At 39.1% G+C, this 21,921-nt stretch overlaps 1 protein-coding gene across 1 annotated transcript in view; it reads left to right on the top strand.

Annotated features, from left to right (window-relative positions):
* AFM (afamin) overlaps positions 1 to 21,285 on the top strand; it is a 51,922-nt gene extending 30,637 nt beyond the window's left edge. Inside the window, exon 15 of the mRNA XM_017970496.4 lies at positions 19,993 to 21,285. The gene's annotated coding sequence lies outside the window, so the exon portion shown is untranslated. The remainder of the gene's footprint in view (positions 1 to 19,992) is intronic.
* The last annotated feature ends 636 nt before the right edge of the window (positions 21,286 to 21,921 follow it).

Here is a 21,921-nt window from a genome sequence, read left to right as displayed (position 1 = left end):
GCTGGCCCACTGTCCAAGTCCCGTTCAGTCTCAAGTTCAGCCCTCTCAAGTCACAGGTTGCTGGTTCAACAGGGCTCCTGGACAAGCACGCCCTGTGCGGAGCGCTGTGTAAGGCCGGCCGCCACCACCCCGGCTGCCAGCTGCACTAGCCAAAACCTCTGCCTGGCGTCCCGCGTCTCCTTTATGCCTGGGAATTTCCCCGTTCTTTGGGCAACAAAGATCAGTCTGGAAATGCGACCCTGACTCACCTCCCCGTGCATTCACCGAGAGATTCAATCCTGGGTTGTTCTCACAGCGCCATCTTGAGTCCAATTCTCACTTTTTTTGTTTTTTGAAATGTGATATTGCTAGTGATGCAATCATGGCTCACGGTAGCCTCCAATTCCTGGGCTCAAGCAATCCTCTTGTCTCAGCCTCCCAAGTAGCTAGGACTACAGTTGTCCACTGCCACACCTGACTAATTTTTAAATTTTTTTTAATAGATGGAGTCTTGCTATGTTGCCCAGGCTGGTCCCAAACTTTTGGCCTCAAGCAATTCTCCTGCCTCAGCCTCCAGAGTTGCTAGGATTATAGGTGTGAACCACCATACCTGAATCTAAATCTACATTCCTACATTTTATCAGTTCATTCCTAGGACATGAGGCTGTGAGAACCACTCAAGAAAATGAATTATAAGGTAGAATACCAATTGATTAATTTACATTGGTGACATCTGGTTACACAGAATTTACATTTTGTGCTTTTGTCATAGAATACTATTGTCTGACATTCTCACATAATGAATTCTGAGAAATTGAAGTACTAATTTAAAATTTTTCTGAGAAAATATGAAAAAACCCCAGTAAATATATGATGGGAATCTTTTCCCAGTAAGTAGAAAATCTTTGGAGTTATTATTGCCTCATTATAAATTATATCTATCTGGTGATTAGCAGATTCCATGAAAATAGTAATTCTCTTGGAAAATTCTTGAGAAATACTCATCCATTCTTATAATCCAATACATATTCTTGGCTCCATTATCTTCATGCTAAATAATTTAAAATGTAAATGAGTGATTTTATTCTTTGTTTATAGATTTTTAAACTTCATCTCCTTGGTGCAAAAACATACCTATCTTTTATTAGACTCTGAATAGACATAGAAAACTTACGTCTCATTTTAAATGTGCCTATGACTGGTCCTACTTATTTTATAGTAATTCTGACTTGCTTCTGCTTCAAAAGATGATGATTGATTGCCCTTTTCCCTCAAATCTGAAAATGCATTTCATTTGAGGTTTACAACATCTCATACATTTACTGCTACTGAGAGGTATTTAAAAACTAACTGAATTATTACATTTTCATTTGGATATTTGACACTAAATACACATTGTCTCGGAGTTTGATTCTTAAGGTAAGTTCTCATGGAAACCAAACAAAAAATAATTCAGAAATGAGAAAAGCAAGTATTAGATACTTCTTTTCAAAAATTTTTAATTCTTATGGGTCCATAGTAGGTGTATGTTTGTGAGTTACATGACGTATTTTGATATAGATCTTCAATGCACAATAATCACATCAGGACAAATGGGATAGCCATACCCCAAGCATTTATCCTTTGAGCTTCAAACAATCAGATTATACTCTTTTAGCAACTTTAAAATGTATAATAATTATCTTTTTTCTTAAATCATAGTTACCCTATTATGCTAGCAAACACTGGGTCTTATTAATTCTTTCCAAATGTTTATTGGTATCTATTAATCATCTCTACTTTCTGTCCCTACTCACCTTCACTATTTCTCCTAGCCTCTGGCATGGCAACCATCCCTCTACTTTCTACTCTCTATCTCCATGAGTTCAATTGTTTTAATTTTTAGCTCCCAACGACAAGTGAGAACATGCAATGTTTGTCTTCCCTTGCCTGACTTATTTCACTTCACATACTGATTTTCAGTTCCATCTGTGTTGTTGCAAATGACTGGATCTCACTCTTCTTTATGACTAATTACCTGACTTTTGTATATGTACCATATTTTTTTTAATTCATTCGTCTGTTAATGGACTTTAGGTTTCTTCCAAATCTTAGCTTTCGCCTTTCTCCATTTCATCACCAGCATTTTTTATTGCCTATCTTTTGGATAAAAGCCATTTAAACTGGGGTGAGATTATATCTCATCATAATTTTGATTTTCATTTCTCTGTTAATCAATGACATTGAGCATCTTTTCCTATACCTGTTTCCCATTTGTATGTCTTATCTTGAGAAATCTATTCAGATCTATACATAACATTTCTTTATCCACTTGTTGATTGCTGGGCATTTGGGCTGTTTCCGTATTTTTGCAATTGCAAATTGTGCTGATATAAACAAGAGTGTGCAAGTATTTTTTTCCTATAATGATTTATTTTCCTCTAGGTAGATATCTAGTAGTGGGATTGGTGGATCAAACAGTAGATCTACTTTTAGTTCTTTGAGAAATCTCCACAATGTTTTCTGTAGTGATTGTAGTTTACATTCTGATCAACAGTGTAGAAGTGTTCCCTTTTCTCTGCATCCCCAGCAACATCTATTATTTTTGATTTTCCAATTATGTCCATTCTTGCAGGAGTGAGGTGGTATCGCACTGTGGTATTGATTTACATTTCCCTGACAATTAGTAATGTTGAGGATTTTTCCATATACTTGTTGGCCATTTGTATATTATCTTTTGAGAATTGTCTATTCATGTCCTTAACCCACTTTTTGATGAGATTGTTTTTTTCTTGCTGATTTGTTTGAGTTCTTTCTAGATTCTGGATATTTGTCCTTTATCAGATCTATAGGTTGTAAGAATCTTCTCTCACTCTGTGGGTTGTCTGTGAATTCTGCTATTTTTTTTGTTGTGCAGAAGTTTTTTAGTTAAGTCTGATCTATTTATCTTTGGTTTTGTTGCATTTGCTTTTGGGTTCTTGATCATGAAGTCTTTGCCTAACCCAATGTCTAGAAAAGTTTTTTATTTTATCTTCTATATTCTTCATGGGTTCAGGTCTTAGATTTAAGTATTTGATTCATCTTGATTTGATTTTGTATAGTGTGAGGGATGAGGATCAGTTTCATTTTTATACATGAGGCATGTCAATTATCTCAACACCATTTGTTGCTTTGTCAAAAATCAGTTGGGTGTAAGTATTTGGCTTTATTTCTGGGTTCTCTATTTCTTTTTTTATATTGGTCTATGTCCCTATTTTTATACCAATACCATGTTGTTTTAGCGATTATGACCTTATAGTTTGAAGTCAGGTAATTTGACGCCTCCAGGTTTTTTTCCTTTTTTTTTTTTTGCTTAGTCTTTCTTTGGCTATGCAGATTGTTTTTTATTCCATATAAATTTAGGACCTTTTTTCCTAGTTATGTGAAGAATGATGGTGATATTTTGAAAGGAATTGCATTAAATTTGTGGATTGCTTTTGGCAGTATGTTCATTTTCACAATATTGATCCTACCCATCCATGAGTATGGAATGTGTTTTCATTTGTTGGTATTATCTCTGATTTCTCTCAGCAGTGTTTTGTAGCTTTCCTTGTAGAGGTCTTTCATGTCCTTGGTTAGGTGTATTCCTAAGTATTTTATTTTTATTTTGCAGTTACTGTGAAAGGGGTTGACTTCTTGATTTGATTCTCAGCTTGGCTGCTGTTGTATAGCAGAGCTTATTGATCTTTGTACATTAATTTTGTATCCTAAACGTACCTAAATTAAATTACCAGTTCTAGGAGCTTTTTGAATGAGTCTTAGGGTTTTCTAAGTATACAATCATATCATGAGCAAATAGTGACAGTTTGACTTTTTCTTTACCAAGTTGGATGCCCATTATTTCTCTTTCTCGTCTGATTGTCTAGCTAGGACTTCCAGTATTATGTTGAATAGAAGTGATGAAAGTAGGCATCCTTGTCTCGTTCTTGTTCTCAAGGGGAATGCTTTCAACTTTTCCTTATTTGGTAGTATGTTGGCAGTTGTTTTGTCATAGCTGTCTTTTATTGCTTTTATTACTTACTTCACTTCAAATACTGATTTCTAGTTCCATCTGTGTTGTTGCAAATGACTGGATCTAATTCTTTTTTATAAACTAATTAGTACAAAGTAGTACTCTATTGTGCATATGCAGTACATTTTCTTTATCCATTCATCTGTTGATGGACCTTAGGTTTCTTCCAAATGTTGGCTATTAATAGTGCTGCACTAAACATGAGAGTGCAAATATCTCTTCAATATTCTGATTTCCTTCTTTGGGTATATAACTAAGAATGAGATAGCTGGATCCTATAATAGCTCTATTTTTACTTTTTTGAGGAACCTCCAAACTGTTCCCCATAGTGGTTATACTAATTTAAATTTCCACCAACACGTACAAGTTTAATCTAGGAGTGTTGTATATCACCAGAAATTGATTCATCTCATCTAGGTTTTCTCGTTTATGCATATACAGGTGTTCATAGTAGCCTTGAATAATCTTTTTTTCATTTCTGTGGTATCAGTTGTAATATCTCCCATTTCATTTCTATCGAGTTTATTTGGATCTTCTCTCTTCTTTGCTTGGTTAATCTTGCTAATGGTCTATATATTTTATTTACCTTTTCAAAGAAACACTTTTTAATTCATCTTTTGTAATTTTTTGTTTCATTTTTAATTAGTTCTGTGCTGACTTCCAATTTCATACCACTGTGGTTTGTACTTGATATGATTTTTATATTCTCAAATTTACTCAGATTTGTTTTGTGGCCTGTCGTATGGTCTATTTTGGTGAATGTTCCATGTGCTGATGAACAGAACGTATATTCTATAGCTATTGCATGTAATGTTCTGTAAATATCTGTTAAGTTCATTTTTTGTAAGGTACAGTTTAAATCCATTGTTTCTTTGTTGACCTTCCGTCCTGATGACCTGTCTAGTGCTTTCAGTGGAGTATTAAAATCCCTCACTATTATTGTGTTGCTGTCTATCTCATTTCTTAGGTCTAGCGGTAACAGTTTTATATTGGAAGCTACAGAATTAGTTGGATACATATTTAGAATTGTGATATTTTTCTGTTGGACTAGTTCTTTTGTCATTATATAATGCCCCTCTTTGTTTTTTTGTTTTTTGTTATACTGTATTTTTATTTGTATTAGGTTTTATTTTTTTTTCCAATTCTTTTCTTTTTTTTTTAATTTCTTATTGGATTTTAGGTTTTGGGGTACATGAGCAGAGCATGCAAGACAGTTGCGTAGGTACACACATGGCAGTGTGCTTTGCTTTTCTTCTCCCCTTCACCCACATTTGGCATTTCTCCCCAGGCTATCCCTCCCCACCTCCCCCTCCCACTGGCCCTCCCCTTTTCCCCCCAATAGACCCCAGTGTTTAGTACTTTCCTTTCTGTGTCCATGTGTTCTCATTTTTCATCACCCGCCTATGAGTGAGAATATGCGGTGTTTCATTTTCTGTTCTTGTGTCAGTTTGCTGAGGATGATGTTCTCCAGATTCATCCATGTCCCTACAAATGACACAAACTCATCATTTCTGATTGCTGCATAATATTCCATGGTGTATATGTGCCACATTTTCCCAATCCAGTCTATTATCAATGGGCATTTGGGTTGATTCCAGGTGTTTGCTATTGTAAACAGTGCTGCAATGAACAATCGTGTGCATGTGTCCTTATAGTAGAACGATTTATAGTCTTTTGCTGTTGCTTTAAAGTTTGTCTGGTATAAGAAGGCTACTCCTGCTCACTTTTGGTGTCTGTTTGCATGGAGTATCTTTGTCTACCCCTTTACTTTAAGTTTTTTTGAGTCCCTTTGTGTTAGGTGAGGTTCCTGAGGACAGCAGAAACATGGTTGGCAAATTCTTATCCATTCTGCCATTCTTTACCTTTTAAGTGGAGCGTTTAGGCCATTTACGTTCAACGTTAGTATTGAGATATGAAGTAGTATTCTATTCATTGTGCTATTTGTTGCCTGAATACCTTGTTTTCTTTTCATTATGTTATGTTATATAGGTCCTGTGAGATTTCTGTTTTAAGAATATTCTATTTTGGTGTATTTTGAGGATTTATTTCAAGATTTAGATATCCTTTTAGCAGTTGTAGTACTGGCTTGTAGTGCTGAAGTCTCTCAGCATTTGTTTGTCTGGGAAAGACTGTATTTTTTCCTTCATTTATGAAGCTTAGTTTGGTTGGATACAAAATTTTTGGCTGATAATTGTTTTTTTTAAGGAGGCCAAAAATAGGACCCTAATTCCTTCTAGCTTGTGGGGTTTCTGCTGAAAAATCTGTTGTCAATCTGACAGATTTCCTTTATAGGTTTGCTTTTGCCTCACAACTCTTAAGATTCTTTCCTTTGTCACAACTTTAGATAACCTATTGACTATGTACCTAGGCCATGGTCTTTTTGTGATGAGTTTCCTAGATCTTCTTTGAGCTTCCTGTATTTGGATCTCTAGCAAGGCTGGGGAACTTTTCCTCAATTATTCCCTCAAATATGTTTTCCAAACTTTTAGATTTCTCTTCTTTCTTGAGAACACCAATTATTGTTAGGTTTGAACTTTTAAAATAATCCCAAACTTCTTGGAGGCTTTTCTCATTTTTTAAAAGGTCTTTCTTCTTTGTCTTTGATGGATTGAGTTAATTCCAAAGCCTCGTGTTTGAGCTCTGAAGCTCTTTCTTCTGCTTGTTCAATTCTATTGCTGAGACTTTCCAGTGCATTTTGCATTTCTGTGTGTCCTTAATTTCCAGAAGATGTGATTGTTTTTTATTTATGCTGTCTATTTTGCTGAAGAATTTTCCTTTCATATCCTATATTATGCTTTTTATTTCTTTAAGTTGGACTTTACCCTTCTCTGGTACCTCCTTGATTAGCTTAAAAATCAACCTTCTGAATTTTTTTATAGCAATTCAGAGATTTTGTCTTGGTTTGGATCCATTGCTGATGAGCTGGTATAATCTTTTGGTGGTGTTAAATAATCTTGTTTTGTCATATTCCCAGAATTGTTTTTCTGATTTCTTGTCATTTGGATACACTATGTCAGAGGGAAGATCTGAGATTCAAGGGCTGCTGTTCAGATTCTTTTGTTCCACAGGGTGCTTCCTTGACGTGGTGTTCTCTCTCTTCCTGTAGGAATGGAGCTTTTTGAGAGCTAAACAGTAGTGATTGCTTTTGCTCTTCTCAGTCTAGCCACCCAGCGGAGCTACCAGGCTCTGGGCTGGTACTGGGGAGTGTCTGCAAAGAGTCCTGCAGTGTGATCTATCTTGAGATCTTGCAGACATGGATATCACACCTGCTCTGGCAAAGATAGCAGGAGAGTGAAGTAGGCTCTCTGAGGGTCCTTGTTTGTGTTTTTGTTTAGTGTGCTGGTTTTGTGTTGGTTGGCCTCCAGCCAGGAGATGGTGTTTTCATGAGTGCATTCAGCTGCAGTCCTATAGGAAGGATACAAACTTGCCCAAACGACACCTGGCTAAGTAATCAGGTTTCTTAGGTGGTGGGCAGGGCCATAGAGCTCCAAAGAGATTATGACATTTGTATTTGAATACCAGGGTGAGCAGGGGGCAGGGATAGGTGTGTCTGAGTTCAGTCTGTAATTGGGCTGGGCTTGCTGAGGCTGCTGTGGGGGATGGGAGTGTGGTTCTTAGTCCAGTGGAGTTATATTCCCAGGGGGATTATGGTTGCTTCTGCTGAGTCATACAGGGTCCCAGGGAAGTGAGGGAAAGCCAGGAGTCACAGGCCTCATCTCACTCCCTTGCAGCCTGCAATCTTAAAGGCTGGTTTTCCTCCCACCATACTCTCCCAACAGCACCAAGTAATATTTCCAGGCAGCCAGTAATAAGGGCTGAGAACTTGCCCAAGAATATGAACCTCCCTGTTAAGAAAGCAAGCAGACTTGTAGGAGATTAGTTAGGGTGGTGGAAAAAAATTATAAGAAAGATGCAAACCTTCTTGGAAGGCTGGGAGGTTTTGCAAAAGCTTTGGGAAAGGGTTATGGTTGTAGGCAGCCTAATATTCTTACCTTGAGCTAATGGCAGAAGGCAGAGAACAAGGAAGTGCAAAGGAATTTACCTAGATAAGTTTGTTTACTTATTTATCTAGTGTCCAACCTTTTCTAATCTGCAGGCAGAACCATTCTCTACTGGAGGGGGGCGGGGTGCCAAAATGATGTTTACTCTATGCCCTTGTCATTAAATTCTATACTAAATAAATGTGATTGGCTCCACCGTGTCCGGGCTGCACTTTCTTGTTGGAGGTGCTAAGCCATGTGGTTCCCTAGCCTCACTCACAAGCGAAATACCTGTGTCTGCAAATTCTGTTCATCAGTTGCTCAGCCAGATTCTGCGGGCCAGACTCGGCAGCCGGTGCCCCCAGTGAGGAACACTGCAATGAGTTGCGATGGAACCCTTGAAAATGAAGGTGAAGAGACTGCTCGGTCAGTAAGTCCATAGGTCATTGTTGTCCACTTGGAATTTCCAAGTTTGAGGAAATTGTTCAGGCTAGGGTTTCGGCATGTGACAACAGTTAGCGGCACAACAGAAATAGTACATAAAAGTATTGAAATAACTGCTTAAAGCTAGCAGAGCTTTGGTCTCAGAGGCTTAATTAAGGGACTTAATGCAAACTGTTGTTTTCCATAACCCATGGTTCCTGGAAGAAGGTATGCTGGACATAGAGCTCTGGGAGTGAGTGGGGAAAAATCTTAAATAAGATCATGCACACGGGCAAAAGGTCCCAGTAACATCTTTAACATTATGGGCCTGAGAGCTGCTTTGGCCCCGCTCTACACAGAAGAACCTAAAAAGGGAAGGGAAGAGGGAGTGTCATCTACTTTACTGCCTCCTCCTTCTCCCTCAGCCCTGGCATTACCAGGTAAAAATACCAAAGAGGAAACAGAGGCTTTGCCTGAGTCCCCTTTCCCAATAAATTGGTAAAAAGATGAGGGATACGCTCCAGCTATGGGACCTTATCTTAGGCAAGTGGAATTAGAAGGGGAGGTATTGGCTTGCCCAGTAATGGAAGATTGACAAGGCAATCAGGTATATGAACCCATTTCTTTTGATGCTTATAAAGAGATAAGAAAAGCATTAGAGAAAATGGAGCTGCTAACCCATTTACAAAAAGGATTAATTGAAGCCATAGTAGACAACTTCCATATAACTCCAGGGGACTAGCTAAAACAACTTGAGAACCCAGTCAATACCTCCTTTGGAAGACAGAATATGAGTTGTGTGAACTACAAACCAACCAGAATCAATTGGCCAGGCAAGACATAATAGCTGCTAACCACCTGGGGAGGGGTCCCTATGCCAATGTACAACAATTAAATTTTTTTCCCCAAGCTTATGCACAAGCATCTCTATGTGCTCTTGGGGCTTTGGATTGAATTCCCAAAAGTGGAGTTCAACAGGGATCTTTTATAAATGTTTGACAAGGGCCTCAGTAGCCATTTGTTGAAATTATCAAACAGCTAACCCAGGCAATTAAGAGACAAATTAGTCATGCCCAGGCCACTGATATCTTATTGTTGCAGTTGGCTTATGAAAATGTTAATGTCGACTGCCAGCAAACAATGCTGGCGATCAGAGGAAAGGCAGTTACAATTGGGGAACTTATATGAGCATGTCAGCTGGTGGGGACTGAAACACAAAAGCCAAAATATTAACTAAGGCATTAAAGCCTCCTAAAGTGAAAAGGGAGAAAAACCCAAATTGTTTATTTATTTCAGAACCTTAAGACATCCCTCATTATGTCCACTCTTGAGCCCACCCTGTGTGCCCTTTTTCTTCAACTTCAGCAATTGCTAGATCTATAACCACATCCTATTTTTATCACACATATTTGAGCCCACAGCTCACTGCCTGGCCCACTGGCTTATGGCAATGATGAAGCAAACCTGCAGGTTATGATGTCACTGCTTGACCAGGCCACCCAAATCACATCATTTTTTCCCACCAAAATTGGAGAAACTGAACAATTTCAGCTTACCCAAAGACTAGCTAAATAAATCATCCTGCAATGCCCAGATTGCCAGCTCATGTCCCTTCCTTCTACAGGTGTTAACACTGGAGGACTAGAACCTAATCAGTTATGGCAAACAGATGTTACACACATCCCTGAATTTGGAAAAGTAAGATATGTACATGTATTCATTGATACCAATTCTTACCTAATTAGCACACATACTCCTCTAGGAGAGTCCATCCAATGTGTTATTGAAGATCTTCTTTTAACTTTTGGGTTTATGGGGTAGCCCACAAAAATTAAAACTGAAAATGGTCCAGCTTATGCCAGCTTGCAATTTCAACAATTTTGTCATACATGGTACATCCAAAATTCCACAGGCATCCTGTATAACCCCCAAGGACAGGCCACAGCAAAATGTGCCCACTCCACCCTTAAAAATAAGTTCAGAAAACTAAAGGGGAATTGAGTGAGGACTCTGAAACACTACAAGCACAAGCCTTATTACCCTTAATTTCTTAAATTTAAATGACAACTTTCAATCAGGTATAGAAAACCACTTTGCTAAAACCTCTCAAGATATAAAACCCACAGTTTTATGGAAAGATGTGAATAGTAATGTGTGGCCTAAACAATTTGCTGACATGGGGAAGAGGATATACTTGTGTTCAAACCCCCTCAGGCCCTCTTCAGATTCAGCATGATCCGTCAAACCTTACCCAATCCAGTACCAGAAATGAAGGAAATGACCCTGCAGGACCTGCAGACCTGGACAATGTGGCCTCCTCAAATGACACAACCCCCAAACATTACCTAGGGGATGCTAAAGAAGACAACTCAGAAAGCTGAGCAAATCCCGCTCCGGACACAGACACCATTCACTTCAGATAATTTGTTCCTTTTACATTCTCTCACTTTGCCTGCTACCTGTACCTGCTACACTCTACTGATCCCATCTTCTAAATCTGCCATTTTCCCACCTGTTACTTAGGCAGACACTCCCTTCCCAGCCTTTAACAATGTGACTGCTAGGAGGAATTGACATACCCCTGGTGGGATCTCTCAATAATGGCACACATTGGACTAAGGTTCTGGGTAACACTACATATCATTCTACTATCCTCCCATGGCGTGTAAGTTATAAAAGTTCTAATCCTTACCGTATACCCACACAAACACAATTATGGCTATATTAAGGCAAATGAAATGCCTTAACATATTTGGTAGCAGGTAACCTCAAACTGGGCAACACAACCAGTGCCACTTTCCCCAACATTCCTCCCTGTGCTAAAGAATGAAGCTGGGAAAGTAATGGATTCCACTTTGGCTTGGAGGTCTGTCATGAGGGACAAGCCTGTAGCCTCCAGTTAGGCAATGATAACATCTTAGACTGGAGCCTGCACAGCCATTTTTAGGGCAACCATGCTGATGTCCATGTCCATCGTGACATCAATCACAGTTTTGTAGCCATGACCCATTCCCCTATGATTTGGGTCCATGGTGCGATGGGGTATCCCAGAAACCAAGTAGAGCCCATGCCACCCCAAGGCACTTTATGGCATGTGTGACATCTTAGCACCTGACATGGGACATATCATAATTCCAGTAACAATTATACTATGACCTTTATTCATAATCACACAGATCAGTGACTTATTTGCACTACCCATTCATATGTTTTCCTTATGGGAACCAATATTTCCGTTACACCCCAAAACTCCATGTTTGTGACCCAAGTGCAGGGACAGGCTTGGTTCACCACATGTGAACTAATAATCACTAATTACAATATATCTGATTTAAATATTACTAGTGTCATGGTACTAAGGAGACACTCTGAGGCATTCCTACCAGTCAATTTGACACATGATTGGCAAGCTTCCTCTGATCTTGCCATCTTAGAATGTGTCTCAGGTCAGACACGAAAGATTCATAAGTACACTTGTAGCCTTTATAGTCTCAGCCATAGTCATTGCTAGTGTTGCTGTGGCCTCTATGTTTGTAAATAACTTGGCCAGAAACGTGTGACCTAGTTCTCCTAATGAACACACAGAAATGTGTGGCCAAGTTCTCCTAATGAACTTCTCCTATAGCAGGGTACAAATCAAAAGATTCTTGCATGTCTGCAAGTCCTCAAGGCTGCCTTGGAATATGTAGGGAAGCTACAAGATGCACTGTCATTCTGACAGCAATTGAACTGCAAGTGGGAGCATAAACATATCTGTGTCACCTCTCTACCTTGGAATCAATCAGTACATAGTTGGGATGAAGTAAAACAACACCTCTAGGGAACATTACATAATTTAATAGCAGACATGAAGCAACTTAAAACTAAAATTCTTGAATCCCTAAACACCATAGCTCTAAACACCAAATCCCTAAATACCAAACATCATACACACCTAACAAACAGCCACATGGAAAGATGTGCGAGAACATCTCTCCTGGATAGGCCCCCACTCTTTGGGGTCCCTCCTTGATTGGAGAAGAATGTTACTGATTATATTCATGGTTGTCTCATGTTATTTACTAATTAATTGTAGGATGCAAAGCTGGAGCACAACTTATAATCACTGTGCATGACGAACCTGTTGCTGCACACGTCTATATTCTTCAATCAACAAAACCTGATGCAAAAAACGGAAAAGGGGGAGACGTAGGAGATCAGTCAGGGTGATGGAAAAAATTATAGAAAAGAACGTAAACCTTCTTGGAAGGCCAGGAGGTTTTGCAAAAGCTTCAGGAAAGGGTTATGGTTGAAGGCAGCCTAATCCTCTTACCTTGAGCTAATGGCAGCAGGCAGATAACAAGGGAATGCAAAGGAATTTATCTAGATAAGTTTTTACCTATTTTTCTGGAAAGGAACCTTTGATCATTCACACAAGACTGCCCCCTACTTGGGAGGTTGACGGTGGTAATTACCCACAAATGGCGTTTGCTCTAGTCCTTTGTCATTAAATCTGTACTAAATAAATGTGAGCCTCTCCAGTTTATCTGGTCGCACTTTCTCCTGACTGTGTTAAGCTGTGTGGTCCTCTACTCCTGCTCACAGGCAAAATTATCTGTGTCTGTGAACTCTGTTCATCCATTGCTTGCCAGAGTCTGCAGGACAGACTCAGCACAGACTCACAGTTTTCCAGTGTCTCAGGGAGACTTCAGGGTAATCCAGTTCCTTTAAATGGATTTTAAATTCTCTCAGCTTTCCTGGTATGTTCCTGCAATAGTTCTTGGAGCATAAGTTTACAATGTGATTGAACTCCACATGCTACTCTGTCTGTCTGAGTGGGAGCTGCAAGCTAGTCCTGCCTCCTTTCTACCATCTTAATCTGTTATAGTCATTTTTGATTTGTTTATCATTTAATCTTTCTACTTAACAATTATTTATGCATCACAGTGTTATAATATTCTGTTTTCTTCTGCGTACTTACTGTTACCACTGAGGTTTGTACCTTTAGATGATTTCTTATTGCTCATTAATGCCCTTTTCCTTCTGGTTGAAATATTCCCTTTAGCATTTATGTAGTACAGGTCGGGTGTTGATAAAGTCTTTCAGCTTTTGTTTGTATGAAAAAGTCTTTACTCCTCCTTTATGTTTGAAGGATATTTTTACTGAATTTACTATTCTAGGGTAAAACTTTTTTTTTTCCTTCAGCATTTTAAATCTGTGGTACCACTTTCTCCTGGCCTATAAGGTTTCCACTGAAAAGTCTGCTGTCAGATGTATTAGAGTTCCATTGTATGGCATTTTTTTTTTCTTTTGCTGTTTTAAGGATTCTTTTTTTATCCTTGGCCTTTGGGGGTTTGATTATTAAATGACTTGACATAGACTTCTTTAGGTTAAAGCTGCTTGGTGTTCTATAACTATCTTATGCATGGATATTGATGTCTTTCTCTAGGTTTGGCAAGTTCTCTGTTATTACCCCATTGAATAAATGTTCTACTTTTATCTCTTTCTCTACCTTCTCTTTAAGGCCAATAATTCTTAAACTTGCCCTTTTGATGCTATTTTTTTAAGTGCTTGTAGATAGGCTTCTTTCCTCCTAATTCTTTTTCCTTTTGTTTCCTCTGACTATATATTTTCAAATAGCCTCTCTTCAAGCTCACTAAGTCTTTCTTCTGCTTGATCAATTCTGCTATTAAAAGGCTCTGATGTCATTTGCATTTTTCAACTCCAGAATTTCTGCTTGATTCTATGTTTGTTAGTTTTAGACAGGATCTATCTCTGTCACCCAGGATGGAGTGCAGTGGTGTGATCTCTGCTCTCTGCAATCTCCACTCCCAAGCTCAAGTCATCCTCCCGCCTCAGTCTCCTGAGTAGTTGGGACTACAGGCTCATGCCACCATGCTTAGATAATTTTTACCTTGTATATATATATATTGGTAGAGATGGGGTTTTGCCATGTTGCTCAGGCTGGTTTTGAACTCCTGGGCTCAAGCAATCTGCCTGTCTCAGCCTCCCAAAGTGTTTGGACTACAGGCATGAGTCACTGTGCTGGGCCTTGCTTGATTGTTTTTAATCTTTTATCTTTATTTTTTGAGACAGGGTCTCATTCTGTTGCCCAGGCTGGAGTGCAGTGGCATGATCTTGGCTCACTGCAACCTCTGCCTCCTGGGTTAAAGCAATTCTCTGACCTCAGCCTTCTGAATAGCTGGGATTACAGGTGTTTACCACCATATGTGAATAATTTATGTATTTTTTGGTAGAGATGTGTTTCCCCATTTTGACCACACTGGTCTTGAACTACTGACCTCAAGTGGTCTGCCTGCCTTGATTGCTCAAAATCCTGGGATTATAGGCATAAGCCACCATGCCTGGCCTCTTATTTTTCACACTGTCTTAGGGTGCTGAAGCTAGATTCTTTTTAATTATTTAAATATCTTAAATTTATCTGATAGAATTTGGAATCCTTCCTCTGTTTTATCTTGAATTTCTTTGAATTTCCTCAAAACAACTATTTTAAATTCTTTGTTTGAATGATCACACATGGTTCTTTCCGCAGGACTTTTCCCTGGTGACTTATTTAGTTTATTTGATGAGGTCGTGTTTTCCCAGATAGTGTTGACACTTGTAGATGTTCGTCTGCATCTGAACATTGAGGAGTTAGATATTTATTGTATTCTTTGCAGTCTGGGCTTCTTTGTACCCATCCTTCTTGGAAACACTTTCCAGGTATTTGGAAGGACTTGGGTACTGTGATCTAAGCCCTGTTTTCATTGGGGGCACTCCAAGCCCAGTGATGCTGTGGTTCTTACTGACTTTTAGAGGTACCACCTTGGTGGTTTTGGATAAGATCCAGGAGAATTCTCTGGATTATCAAGCAGAGACTCTTGTCCTTTTCCTTTACTTTCTCCCAAGCAAATGGAGTCTCTCTCTCTCTGTGCTGAGACACCTGGAACTTGAGGTTGAGTGACACAAACACGCCTTTGGCCACCATAGCTGGAACTGCACTGGTTTAGATCTTAAGGGAGCATAGCACTGGGTTTTGCCTTAGGCTCACTGTAACTACCACTTTGCTACCATTTTTGCTCACTGAAGGCCCTGGGGCTGTACAGTCAACAGGTGGTGAAGCCAGACAACCTTGTTTTTTTTCCCTTCAGGGTGGTGAGCTCCCCAGACCCCAGATGGGTCCAGAAATGCCCTTTAGGAGCCAAAGAGTAGAGTAAAAAAACCTTTAAAATCTACTTGGTTTTCTACAGTACTTCTGTCAAGCTGGCTATCAAATCATGTAGCACAGTCCTTCTCACTATTTCCTCCCCTTTTCATGGTCAGGAGAGCCTCACTCTGTGGCCACCACCACCACAGGCTCATGGAGAGTACCGTCAGGATTCCACCAATGTTCACTTAAAGCCCAAGGATTCTTCAGTCAGCTTGTGGTGAATGTTGCCAAGCCTGGGAATCACTCTTCCAGGCTCCCCTCTGGCCCAGGGAAGGTCGAGAAATGCTGTTTAAGATCAAGGGCTTGCAATCAGGAACCTCAAGAGCCTGCCTGGTTCACTACCCTACTGTGGCCAACCTGATACCTAAGGTACAAGATGAAGTCCTTTTTACTTTTCCCTCTGCTTTTCTCAAGCAGATATGGCATCTCTCTATAGCCACCACAGCTGGAGGTGTGCTGTGCCTCACCTGAAACTAGCAAGTTTCAGTCTCACCCAAGGCTAGTGGAATACTACCTAAGTACTATTGCTGGTTATTCAGGGCCCAAGGGCTCTTTAGTCAGCAGGTGATGAGTCCTGCCATGACTGGGTCCTTCTCTTCAGGGCAGCATATTAACTATGGCCCAGAGTGTGTCTAGAAATATCCAGGAGCCAAGGTATGGAATGGGGCTTAATGACTCTGATCAGTGCTCTATCCTATTGTAGCTGAATTGGTATCCAAGATACAAGGCAAAGTCCACTTTACCCTTCCCTCTCCTCAAGTGGAAGGAAGAGGTCTCTTTTGGAGCTGTGAGCTGTGAAGCCTGGGATTGGAGGATAGAAAACACTCTGTTAGCTGCCCTGGCTGGTGTCTCAGCAGTTTGTGGGCCTCAGTAGCTTTTTTGGTTAGTGCTTCAAGTTTCTTACAAAGCATGTCATCTTTTATGACAGTGCCATTATTCTGTATTTGGCTCTAGTCTCATGAGAGCTGACTTTGTGTCCAGCTCAACACTAGGACTCACCTAGGAATTGTAGTCTTTGTGGCCTAGACTTTATGTGGGGCCCCAGAGCACTTCAGCCCTCACTGGCAAGGCTTCCTGAAACTCAAGTTCCAACTGCTAAGATGGACAATTTCCCTGTATCTAGCTGGTCCAAATGCTCCCTCCATGGGCAAGCATTAGCTAAGAACATCCTGGTTCTGTTTTCCACTGTGACAGAGCATCATCGAGTTCAATGCAAAGTCTCATAATCTTTACACCCACTCTTCCCAGCATACAGTGCCATGCAGCCACTGCTGGTGGGTAGGAAAGGAATGGCTATGGCAATTCAACACTTTTTCCTGGCCTTTCAGTACCTATTTCATTATACGGCGTTGAATAGAGGTACTGTGATTGCTCATCTGATTTTTGGTTCTTATAAAGGTATTTTTTTTGTATAGATGGTTGTAAAATTTGGTGTTGCTGTAGGGGATAGGGGCTCTTCCCCAACCCTGAGAATAACCTACCCTATCTTTCTTGGTGGACAGTTCTCCTTAAAAAATACCTTGTCCTGAACATTTTATGTTTATTTTAGTAGTTGTCAACCATATGACAATGAACAATTGTATAAAAAAGTGAACAATAGGGAATGATAAATCTATCTGGTCATTGTATAATGTGTGGGAATTTAGACTTACAAACCCAAAAGGCTTTCTGCTCAAAAGAGCTATGCCCAGGATTACTGGATCCAAAGTTTAACAATATGCACTCTGTTGATACAAACATTTTGACTGAACCTTCAGAGACAAAATTTGGGGTGCCTTAGTGAGAGTGAAGAGGAGGTTTCATGCAAAGCATATGCGTACTTTTCTAAGTGTTGCCCAGCTGCTAATGAATAAGGTTCACTCCTGGTGTCTGACCTATTTTCTCCTTCCATAACTTGCAGATGATTTTTTCCTTTATGGGTTTATTAAAAGCAAAAATAATAATCCCAGGATAGACAAAGTTATAGCATGGTAACAAATTATCTGAATTCGCTTATGTAACAAAAGCTTTATTTTTCACTCATGCCAACTGTCTAATGTAGATTGGTAGGAGGTCTACAGTCATAGTCATTAAGGGACTCAGGCCAATAAAGACCTGCCCTATGCTTGCTGTGGCAGAGGGAGAGGATGATAGTAAATCATGCATTGTCTCTTAAGCTTCTACTCAGCAGTAAACCTATCATTTCTATTCACATACCATTAATGACAGAAGTCATATTGTCATACTTTACTTCAGAGGAGATGTGAACATGCAGTCCTACCATTTGTCTTGAAAAAGAGGAGCTGAATATTTTTGGTAAATAACTCTTATGGCCACTACCTCATTTATTCACCAAGAAGAAAAGATTTCTTATTTTTAAACAAAAAGAAACTTTACAAGATTTCTATACACATTAGTTGTTACATGATGTCTCTACTGATTTTTTGGTTAGTGCTTCAGGTTTCTTACAAAATCTGTCGTCTTTCCTGACAGCATCGTTATTCTGTATCTGGCTCTAGTCTCCAGAGAGCCGCAGAAAATATTCTTCTGATAAGGTTGCATATACAGATAGAGTCCCTGACTCCAGAAACTCTAGCCACATTCTTTAGTGTAATTTAGTTTTCCAGTTTCTGTGTGACTGGGGAAACACATATCAAGTATGTTTAACATATCCTTGGCCTATGTCATAAGATATTCCATTTCTTTTTCAATTGTTACAGTAGCAAATTTGTCATTTGGTTGGACTTCAATGGCTGCTGCAGTGTTATCCTCATTGGCATCCCAAGAAGCGTGGAAGATTGTTAAGCTGCAGGAGTCAAGATTTATATGTTATCTAAGAAACTGGGATGAAAGGAAGTTACAAAAACATGAACCATTTCTCTGTTCTTTATCTATCATGCTAAATCTCCTGGCTAAAAATCTACATGTGATTGTTTTTCGTGCCAAACAATAGGTAGTCACAAAGCTGCCCTCCTCACACCAGTGTTGGTGCAGCAAATGCAATCTTTGAAGGGGGTTGCAGTGGAGGACTCAGGCTTTCTGGGCTGACTTTGCTCCTATGCATATCATCATTCCTAGATCAGATGCCTCCATTTGGAGGCTTCTTTATAGGAGGCCTTCCTCAGGTGCCTCTGCTGAGACCTAGTTATTAAAGAGCTGAAGAATGAAACTTGAAGAGACTTTTCTCCACCCTAACTCAATATTCAGGACTTTTCCACCCCCAGGCCTTTCCCCTCTCCCTTTCCCTTGCCCAAGGTCCATACAACCCCAAGATCCTTTTCTTGGAATATCCTTCAAGAGTGAGTCAGATACCATGTCTATGCTAGTCCTGCTAATCCTTGACTGGTGCTGGTCCATGGGAAAAAATTGATCAGGAGGAGTCAGCATTTTCTTCAGGTTAGCCTCTTGCTTATGCTATCCCTATAAGTGATAAAAAGGGTTCACTGTTACTATCATAGTTGCTTCTTGCCTAATTGCCTACTCTGACACATGGCAGCTTAGGTCTGTCTAGGTCAGCTCAGCTCCTTACAATTCTACAAGGAGTAACTCAGGAATCCAAGATGTTACCATCTTGAAGCTACATTATCTGGAGCATGTGTTTCCAGTGTCCCTGAAACAGAAAGACTGAGAGTAGGGAACTGTGAAAATAAATTAATGGTTAAGCCTAGAAGTGGTGTGTAGCACATTCATTCATATTTCGCTAGTCAGAACTCAGTTACATGTTTCCAATCCAATAGAAGGCAGGTTGGAAAAATAGTCTTCTTGTGTCTATAGGAAGAGAAAACACATTTTTTTGTGAATATTGAGACAATTTCTGTCTGTAATGTCATCTTTTGTTGGGTATATATATATATGCTATGGAGGGTAAGATTTTCACAAATTTTTCAGACTTGTAGGAGATATGATTACAGGGTCTGATGCGCAGGCATTATATGGAACACAAGGAATGAATTAGGTGAAATAAAGACTGAAGATTTAGTGGCATTGAATGACACATCTTAGGGGATAATGGTATTAACTTTCCTAGTCAAGAAAGAACTTCTGGATATTTTTGAAAACTCCTCCACCCGCCAATACTTCTAAATTTAATTCCTCTGTATCAGCTGCACAACTCCATGTTTACGATTCAGCTTAGACTATTAAACTTTCTACCTACCACCCCTTCTATAAAAACAAAAGGCTTAAATCAGTGATTTTCTTCCCCTTCAATTGGTCATTTCATGGGCACTCAAGGAATGTCTGGCCTACCTCACAGTGATCTGTCTGTAGTGAACATTTAATGCATACAAGTATAGTCCTAATTCATCTTCATCATCATGAAATTCTAGATGTTTCAGCATAGTTTTAAGGAACAGTGTCAGCATATGTTCTCCATTTCCAAATTATACAACTTTGTTTTTGTCAAATTACAGGTACAGTTATGAAATATCTAGAAGTCATCCATTCTTGTATAGACTCACTCTGCTGACATGTCTACTTGCTAGGAAAACAGCTGTTTAGTAATGTTGCTAAGAAGAAAAGAAGACAGAATGCCTCTAGATAAACGAATACTATTCCTATGTCAACTTGCTATGCAAAGTGTGGACTGTGGACCAGAAGCATGTGCATCATCTGGCAGTTTATTGGAAATGCAGAATCTGAAGCTTTCCTCTAGACCACTAAATAGACTTAATATTAACAATATATCTGGACAAGTTATATGGTCATTAAAATTTGAGAAGTGTGATCTAGCATAGATATTACTTCATAATAAATGTTCAGTGTTTCAGTTACTTTTGCTGCATAGCAAAACACCCCAAAATTTAGTGACTTAAAATGACAAGTACCATTTTATTGTGAGGAATTCAGGAAAGGCTCCTTTGGGTGTTTGGCTTATGATTTTTCATATGGCTGCAGTCAGACAATGTCTGGATCTGGGACTCTGGAAGATTGAAGCACCCGGGCACTAGTCCGATATCTTTTTTCCTTCTTGTGTAATTCAGGGCCTCTCTATGTAATCTTTCTGTTAGGCTAGTTTGGTGTTTCTTACAGCCTGGTAGCCTGAGGTCAGTCAGACTGTTTACACATGGCCAATGGCTTCAGAAAGGAGTACTCTAGTGGATGGAGCACAATTTGCTTGGTTTTTCTGATGTAGCCTCAGAAGTCACTTCTGCCATGCTCCGTTGGTTGAAACACAGTAAAACATCATCAATTTTAGGGAGACAGTATATACATCTTTCCTCTTCATGGGAGGACTGTGAAAGTCTCATTGTAAGAAGAGCATGGTATAGGAGATATTGTTGTAGTCACCTTTGGAAAATACAACTGACACACTTAATATTTATCACTATTGCCTTTACTCCTTTATTGTGTAGATGTAAATCAGTGATTAGTTCTAGGCTAAAAGTATATTTTGGCATGCTCAATAGCCATCTTTACTTTACAGGAGGAGGTAAGGTGCCAGGTAGGTTTCCCAAAAGGCATGCTTAAAATTATTAGGAGTTTGATAAAGATTCTGATGAATTACTCAAGTGCTAAATTTTTTCCTTGTCATCTTCTTTGGTCTTCTCAGAAATTATGTCATCTTCCTCCAAAGCCGATTAGAATATTGCCTATATAAAAAATTGAGTTCTTCTTATCATAAATTACATTTTGTGTCTAAAGAGTGTCTGGAATATGTTACATAATCGATGATTGTAGGTGTTTTCATTAAAGCTCTTTATATATATTTCTTACCTCCTTCTCCTTTCTTTTCTTGGCAAACTGCAATTCCTTTAGAAGTCAATTCTGAATTCCTAAGCAGAACAGTCATATTTTTTCTTTCAATTTCATACTAATTTAAACCCCCAAACCAGTGTTCATGCACAGACTTATAAACCATTACCTGGCATTTCTAAAGAATGAAGGCTTTTTTTGTTTTGTTTTTATGGAGGTGAACTATCTAGATAACTTACACTTACTATTTTAAGTTACAAGGTTTTCTTAGTCTTTTTTCAGTGGAATTTTTTTGCTAAATGTGTAATATGTGCCTATAATGCTAAGCATAAGCAGATGCTCATAAGCAAAGGGTTCTTTTTCCCTCCACTTTGTAATGTTTATAGCTTTGCTGCTTCCAGGATGACTGTACCTACTGGCATTTGTTCCTTTCTCAGAGAAAATTACATAATTGACTGTGTAAAAATTTTATCTATGGACAGAGAATGTGACCTATAAGGGAAAGCCTCAGAGAATCTCTTGAGAAAAGTGAAGACACTTGCTTGTATTTGATTTTGAATGATTATACAGCAAAATAATAATAATACAATATAATTAAATTGTACATAATAATATTTATTAAATAAACTTATTATCATGTCAGTTTT

Source organism: Callithrix jacchus, chromosome 3 (genome assembly GCF_049354715.1).
Source record: "Callithrix jacchus isolate 240 chromosome 3, calJac240_pri, whole genome shotgun sequence".
Lineage (NCBI taxonomy): Eukaryota > Metazoa > Chordata > Mammalia > Primates > Cebidae > Callithrix > Callithrix jacchus.
The sequence above is the reverse complement of the archived record's forward strand: the minus strand, read 5'-3'. Positions and strand labels throughout refer to the sequence as shown.